The sequence below is a fragment of the Chelonoidis abingdonii genome, chromosome 4 (assembly GCF_003597395.2).
Source record: "Chelonoidis abingdonii isolate Lonesome George chromosome 4, CheloAbing_2.0, whole genome shotgun sequence".
In the NCBI taxonomy this organism is placed as follows: Eukaryota; Metazoa; Chordata; order Testudines; family Testudinidae; genus Chelonoidis; species Chelonoidis abingdonii.
This window is the reverse complement of record NC_133772.1, coordinates 87,818,895-87,826,028: the sequence shown is the minus strand read 5'-3', so window position 1 is coordinate 87,826,028 and position 7,134 is coordinate 87,818,895.

Genomic DNA, 7,134 nt, shown 5'->3' with positions numbered 1-7,134 from the left:
GCCTGGGGCAGGGCAGTGATCCCGGGACTGGGGCGAGAGGCCGGTGGTAGCGGGGAGGGCGGGAAGAAACAGCTCTCTCGGCAGGGAGCCCGCGTGACCGCGGGGCCCAGTTCGTCCCTGGCGCGTGGAAACCCAGGCCCGCCCCCTCGGAAGCCAGGCCAGCGAGCGCTGCCGTAGGCTGGGCGGGAGCAAGTGTTCCCCATAGCTCTTTGTGCGGGGGGCTCAGCGAGGACAGTGGCGGTGCCCCGGGCTCCCAGCAGGGAGGATTTGTGTTGGAAGGCGCCTGCTTCATTTTTTGTTGCGAAAGACAGAGGGTGAGTTTGTAATGAAACTGGCAGGGGAAGGTGAATAATTATTGTGCGCAGACATGTCTGTGTGCACGGAGCAGGCAGTGGAACACGAGGGGTGACCATGTGATTACACTTACCAGCTGTGCACCGCGTCCACGGTTGTGTGTGGAGCAGGAGAATGACACGCCAATTGACCTGACATCTGACACCAGAAGAGCCTGGCCATTCTTGTGTGTTGGCTCACGGCTTGAACTGTGTTGTTATTTTTATAAAATCAGTTCCAGATCTGTGCAAGCACTGGGTGTAATTGCATTAGGTGAGATTTATCAGCCAATTACTACTAAAGGAGTGGATGCATCCATTTGAGGAATAGGTATATTAAAAATGGTCATATTGTTGTGACATCAAGATCATGCAAAATCTAGGGCAAATTGCATATAACGTGGCCTACAACGTCTAATAATCTAGGTTAAAATTACATTCTACTGCTCACAAATGCAGAAGTTTTATAAAAATACCATTTTGAGAAGTGCAGTTACACTACATGCCATCACTTTTCTGGGGTTGAAGTCACTTTTGGTGTGTGAGTATCCCTTATAAACACAAACTTTTATTAACACTTATAATGATATATTACCATGGTGACCAGAGGTCCTAGTCAGGTACATTGCCACTGTACAAATCCAGATAAAGATAGTTATCCCACTGTATGTTATTGATTGTTATGGTTAAAAACAGCTGAAAACCTGTGTGTTTGATGCCAAGGGGGTCAAGCAGCATTGATGCCATTCAGGCATTATAACATTGTTTCAGTGGCTCACTATCCAAGGGAAATGTGGTTTGGCCAGGGGTATGCCCAGTGAGTTCATTCAAAGCACAAACAGATTGGATGGGGAAGGGATAGCTCAGTGGTTTGAGCATTTGCCTTCTCGCTCCAGGGTTGTGAGCTCAGTCTTTGAGGAGGCCATTTAGGGAACTGGGGTTAAAAATGTATCTGGGGGTTGGTCCTGCTTTGGGGAGGGGGTTGGACTAGATGACTTCCTGGGGTCCCTTTCAACCCTGATATTCCATGATTTTGTACAGACACTTCAGAATGTGTATTGACTATGCCATTATCTGTAAGACCAGCTACAGCCTGTCTTCATAGAGTTTGGGATGGATGATTTCTCACCTTCACATAGCTGCAGCCAAAGCTCTTTATTCCAGTTTTGCCTATAACATTAGAATTTAGGCCTAAGTAAACTGTTTATATTTATGCCACCCTAATGTAGAATATTGCATGTGAACCAAGCAGGCTAATTAGTTTAATATAGTGCAAGGAATTTTTTAGGGATGGAGATGCTGCTATAGTATTAAACTGATATATTATGTAAGCAGGAGAGCTATGTAAAGTAAATAATTGCCTCATTGTGCAATAAGAGTATAGCTGCTTATTGCAGGCATAATTACAATTGTTATATCAGAAAACAATGTTACAAATCATAAGTAAACAGGAAAAGATTATGAGATCTCTATTAATGGAAAACACCCTATTAATTTGGAGGTGCTATATCTCAATGACTAGTGGCAATGGAAATTAATCTAGGCAAAAGTATACAGTACAATCAGATATTTAAATAATGATCCTGTCACTCAGTGCATAAGGACAACCCTTTTGTGGATTTGTTTAAAATGGAACACACACAAAAGGCATTTGATATATACAGCAGTGTAGATTTCTTCTTGTAACCAGGTCAACTATTATATAGTTCACATTATAAAATCTGCATTAGGGTTAACAGGATTTAATTAAATAGTATCTTGATTTCAGGCCATGAAAAAATGATTTTTTTCATTTTTCTACCTCATATTTTCAAAGGAGAAAAAATCTAAAGATCGTTTAAGAGCTAACAAATTAGAAATCATTTGAAACTGCGGTAAAGAAATCTTTACAAGGAGCACTTTCAGAGTTATATTGTTGGCAGTTCCTAGTTCATCTGAGATCAACACATTAATCTGAGCTCCTTCCAAAACATATGTTCTTATCTTTTAATAATAACTGTCTTTGTAACTGCTTGGGGAAGTACATGGACAATTACAATTTAAAGAAAATAATTTTAAGGAAAATTATATTGAAGGAAATAGAATAGATTACTCTTATTAACACATAGCATAATATAAGTATAGCAGGTTTATTAAAATTAGCTTATATTTCCCTTATGAAAATGTAGTATATTTTGGAAAATGGATTCCCTCCGCAAAATCACAGTAAATGACACGCACCAGCAAAATTCCAAAGATATTTAAGTAACAGAAAAGATTAGTCAACACTCATTATTAGTTCCACCAACAGCTTCATTCCAACAATGCTTACTGGCAATAATAGCCTGGGGAGAGAGATCCCTTGTTTACAACATATCTGTCCTGCTCAGTGGCATTTCAGGAGAATGGCTTACCATACCACTTGCATAATGGGTCTTGAATATTATTGGTGTCGGACTGTAACTAATGTGATATGTTTCTGGTATATAGGTTTACAAATTGGTGTCATCATATATGAACTGCTCCAACCGCCAAAAAAGTAAATTGGTATAAATTATAATAATATACAAGATTGAGTGGAATTGAGCTGTGGTATATTTCTCTTAACATGTTCTGTAAAACTCCCGAACAAACATTTGAGTAAATTTATGAATAAAATGGTAATTCACAAGAGAAAATCCATGTGGTTATAAAGTGTTACACCTGTCCAGCCATTCAGTATTAAACTAAGAAATCACTTAAACTTTCAAACCATCATGTCCAAAACAGGTGGTTGTGTGCTTTAATATAGCTACTAGATCCTGGCTCTGGGGATTATTCACTTATTGCCCTCTCACTCTATTCTGTTGCATTCAGGGATTAAAGTGTAAATTATTTCCAATCTGTTTGGGAGATTGAGTTCAAAACTGCTATTATTCCCATATCTGCCCATTGTTCAGGAGCAGCTGGCAACAGTGGTGAGTACCAGGTATCCTCCATTCAGAAGTGTGGGATACGTGGTCTCTGGGCAGCAGCACTGGATATAATCTTACAATCAATTTTAGAGTCAGAGGTAGAATAGAAAAGGCTGATGGCTCGTCTGCTTGAAGGATTAGTTTGCTGCAGGCTGAGTGTAAATCTACCCCCCACTAGCTTGCTGCAGACTGTGTGGAACCTACTGATGCACATTAACAGTTCATTAGTTTTCTTTGACCTAGTCTCATTTCAAAGAGAACTACATTAAAGCAAACTAACAGGTTATTAATCCACATCATCAGGATCCTCACAGTCTGCAGCAAGCTAGTGGGGGGCAAATTCACACCCCAACTTCCTTCAAACTAAATGTTCATTGTAGACAAGTCCTCCATGTCATCTAGTTTATCCCCATCCCACTTTGTAGGATGGATACAGTATACACTGATGTTTTTTGTCCATAGTCAAACAGAGCAATGTCATCAAGTTGTGACTATAGGCCTTTGCTTTGCTTGGCAAATAATCCAACAGATGCAAGGTTTCCTAAGAGTTTACATCTCATCTTGACAGCACATTGGGATAAAAGGCTCCTGTGATCTGGTGTTTTTAGGATAAAAAGGTAAGATACAATATCTTTTATGCTAAGACACCTCTTGGTGACATGAGTAGTCTTTGGTATATTAAAAAATAAAAAGTCTATCTGGTTCAGCTTCCTTAAAGTAGGGTAGGGATAGCTCAGTGGTTTGAGCACTGGCCTGCTAAACTCAGGGTTGTGACCTCATTCCTTGAGGGAGCCATTTAGGGATCTGGGGCAAAATCAGTACTTGGTCCTACTAGTGAAGGCAAGGGCCTAGACTTGATAACCTTTCAAGGTCCCTTCCAATTTTATGAGATAGGGATATCGTCATATTAAAAAAAACAAAAACAAAACACCACTTTCAGAAGTGGTATGTCAGGTCTTCATTTATTCACTCTAATTTAAGGTTTCATGTGCCAGTAATGCATTTTAACATTTTTAGAAGGTCTCTTATAGAGTCTATAATATATAATTAAACTGTTGTTGTATGTAAAGTAAATAAGGTTTTTAAAATGTTTAAGAAGCTTCAGTTATAATTAAATTAAAATGCAGAAGCCCCCCAGACTGGTGGCCAGGACCCAGGCAGTGTGAGTGCCACTGAAAATCAGCTCGCATGCCGCCTTTGGCACATGTGCCATAGATTGCCTACCCGTGGCTTAAACCCTTGTCACCATTATAGGCCTTGTTCTAATCAGTTTTAAGTGGAGCAAATGTGGGTAGTGGTAGTGTAGGAATGAGAGTCAAAACTCCTAGTTCAAACCATGGCTTAACCACTAACTTGCTCTTTGTCCATGAGTCAGTCATTCCATCATTTTGTGCCTGCATTTTCCCCATCTGTAACATGGAAATAATCAAATTTATCTACCTTATGTGGGTGTTGTGAAGCTTAAGTGCTGTGTAAGTACAAAATATTACTGTAGATAACACATGATGCATGGATCATATTGCTGGAAAAAATAGTGAAAAATGATTTTTTAGATGTTCACTTGTTCAAAATAACTCAGATTTTTTGGCAAATATATGTCCTCCATACAGTTTCTCCTATACCATTGATTACATAGTTATCACTTGGCTCTGCAATTCCTTAAATGGATATCATCTCCATCTATTTGTTAGGTTCCCACACACACACTTACAATTGAGACACTGATTTATGGCTCCAATCCTACAAATATTTATGTGCTTACTTTACTTTAAGCACATGAGTAGTCATATTAACTTCAGTAGGACTAATCATGCTTAAATTGAAGCACACGCAAAAATGTTTATAAGATCAAGGCTAATATATTTATATAAAAGTTTAGAATTTTAGCACCTGTCATTGCCTGAGTTTCTCCATTACTGAGTTTCTCCATTTATATGTGTCATACAGTAGTTTCCAAAAAGCTAACAATGTTGAGAATCATTAGAAAAGGGATAGATACTAAAACAGAAAATATATTGCCTGTATATAAATCTGTGGTTTGCCCACATCTTGAATACTGCATGCAGATCTGGTCCCCCCATCTCAATAAAGATGTACTGGAATTGGAAAAGGAACAGAAACAGGCAACAAAAATTATTAGGAATATAGGAGAAATTAATAAGACTGGGACTTTTCAGCTTGGAAAAGCGATGACTGGGGGGGATATAATAGAGATCTATAAAATCATGACTGGTGTGGTGCAATTAATAGCAGCAGGTTTAAAATAAACAAAAGGAAGTATTTCGTCACACAATACACAGTCAACCTGTGGAACTCGTTGCCAGAGGATGTTGTGAAGACCAAGACTGTAACAGGGTTTAGAAAATAACTAGATACGTTTATGGAGGATAGGTCCAACAATGGCTATTAGACAGGATGGGCAGGGGATGCAAAGCCATGCTCTGAAGTGTCCCTAGCATCTGTTTGCCAGAAGCTGGGAATGGGTGACGGGATGGATCACTTGATGATTACCTGTTCTGTTCATTCCCTCTGAAGGGTCTGGCATTGGCCACAGTTGGAAGAGTGGATACTGGGCTAGATGGACCATTAGTTTTTATGTAGTAAGGGCTATCATTTTAATGATTGTTCACAGTTCAGTGGTTCATCTACCCTTTTGATGTAGAGTTATGGAACTGAAAGAACTGGTTTCCCCATTAGAAAACACTGGAAATCAAAGTTTCAAAGCTGGTGTGAGTTCTGTAATTTTGAAAAATAATTGAATTAATTTAACTTTTTTAGCCTACTGTTAAATTAATTTAAAATGTTTATTTTCTATCCATCTGTCTGGATAGATTTGAATAATGAAATTGTCAAGATAGTGGCTTCCTGTTTTACTGTTAATTATGTTTAAGACAATTAAAATATATTTTGGGTCTTGATCCTGCTTGCACTGACATGAGTGGCAGTTTTGCCTTTAATTTCAAGGGGAACAGAATCAGGCTCTTTATGATTTACTCTTCTTTGTAATCAAATGTAATGATTATGTTTGTTATTATTCTGGTGTTTGTGACTTGCCAAAGACCATGCAGCAAGCCAGCAGTAGCTGGGCATAGAACCATATAGCCCTGGTTCCCAGAACTGTGGTCTGTGTTTCAAAACAAACAAATACACAAAAACAGAAGAGAGCTCAATTGCCGTCATCATTGATAGGCAGAGCACCATCACTGGAGCTGGAGGAGCCTCCCAGTGAGAAAGCAGAGTTGGCTCAAGGGACATGCGAATTTCCCTCCCCATCTAAAGAATCCTCCATGTTCCCGGATGAAGCTGTCACTAAAGCCCTGACACCAACTGTCCAATTTTATGGTCTTATAGGAGCTGCTCTTGAGGATAACAGATACCTTGACATTGACACAACGGTGATCCAAGAGAACACATACAAACTGTTTGATGATGTGACAGAATACACCCCTATATTCACACCCTACACACTATTATAATAATTGTTGTACAAGGTATGCCTTGTAGGGTATCATTTGAAAACTCATAATTTGCTGGTCAGTATTGTCCTGATAAAATCTGTAGCTATGGGGATAAATTTATAAGATTTCCGTGTATGATGTTATTAACATGTTCCAAACTCCTCAGCCCTGCCTATGGAGAAGTCAGCAAACAGGTCTTTCCTAAACAAAGAAATATGTGCTTGCCTTAATTTGCATTTAAGCCATAAACAGAGTCATCAAGCGGGAATGGAAAACAAAGAAAGCTCAAACAAGTGAAAAAAGCCAGCAGGGAATATCCTTCTACATTGACTCTTTGTCTCCTGGTTCTCACCTGAAAATCATTTTCAAAAGGAGTATTGAAACTATAAACAGGAAGGGCAAACACCCCAA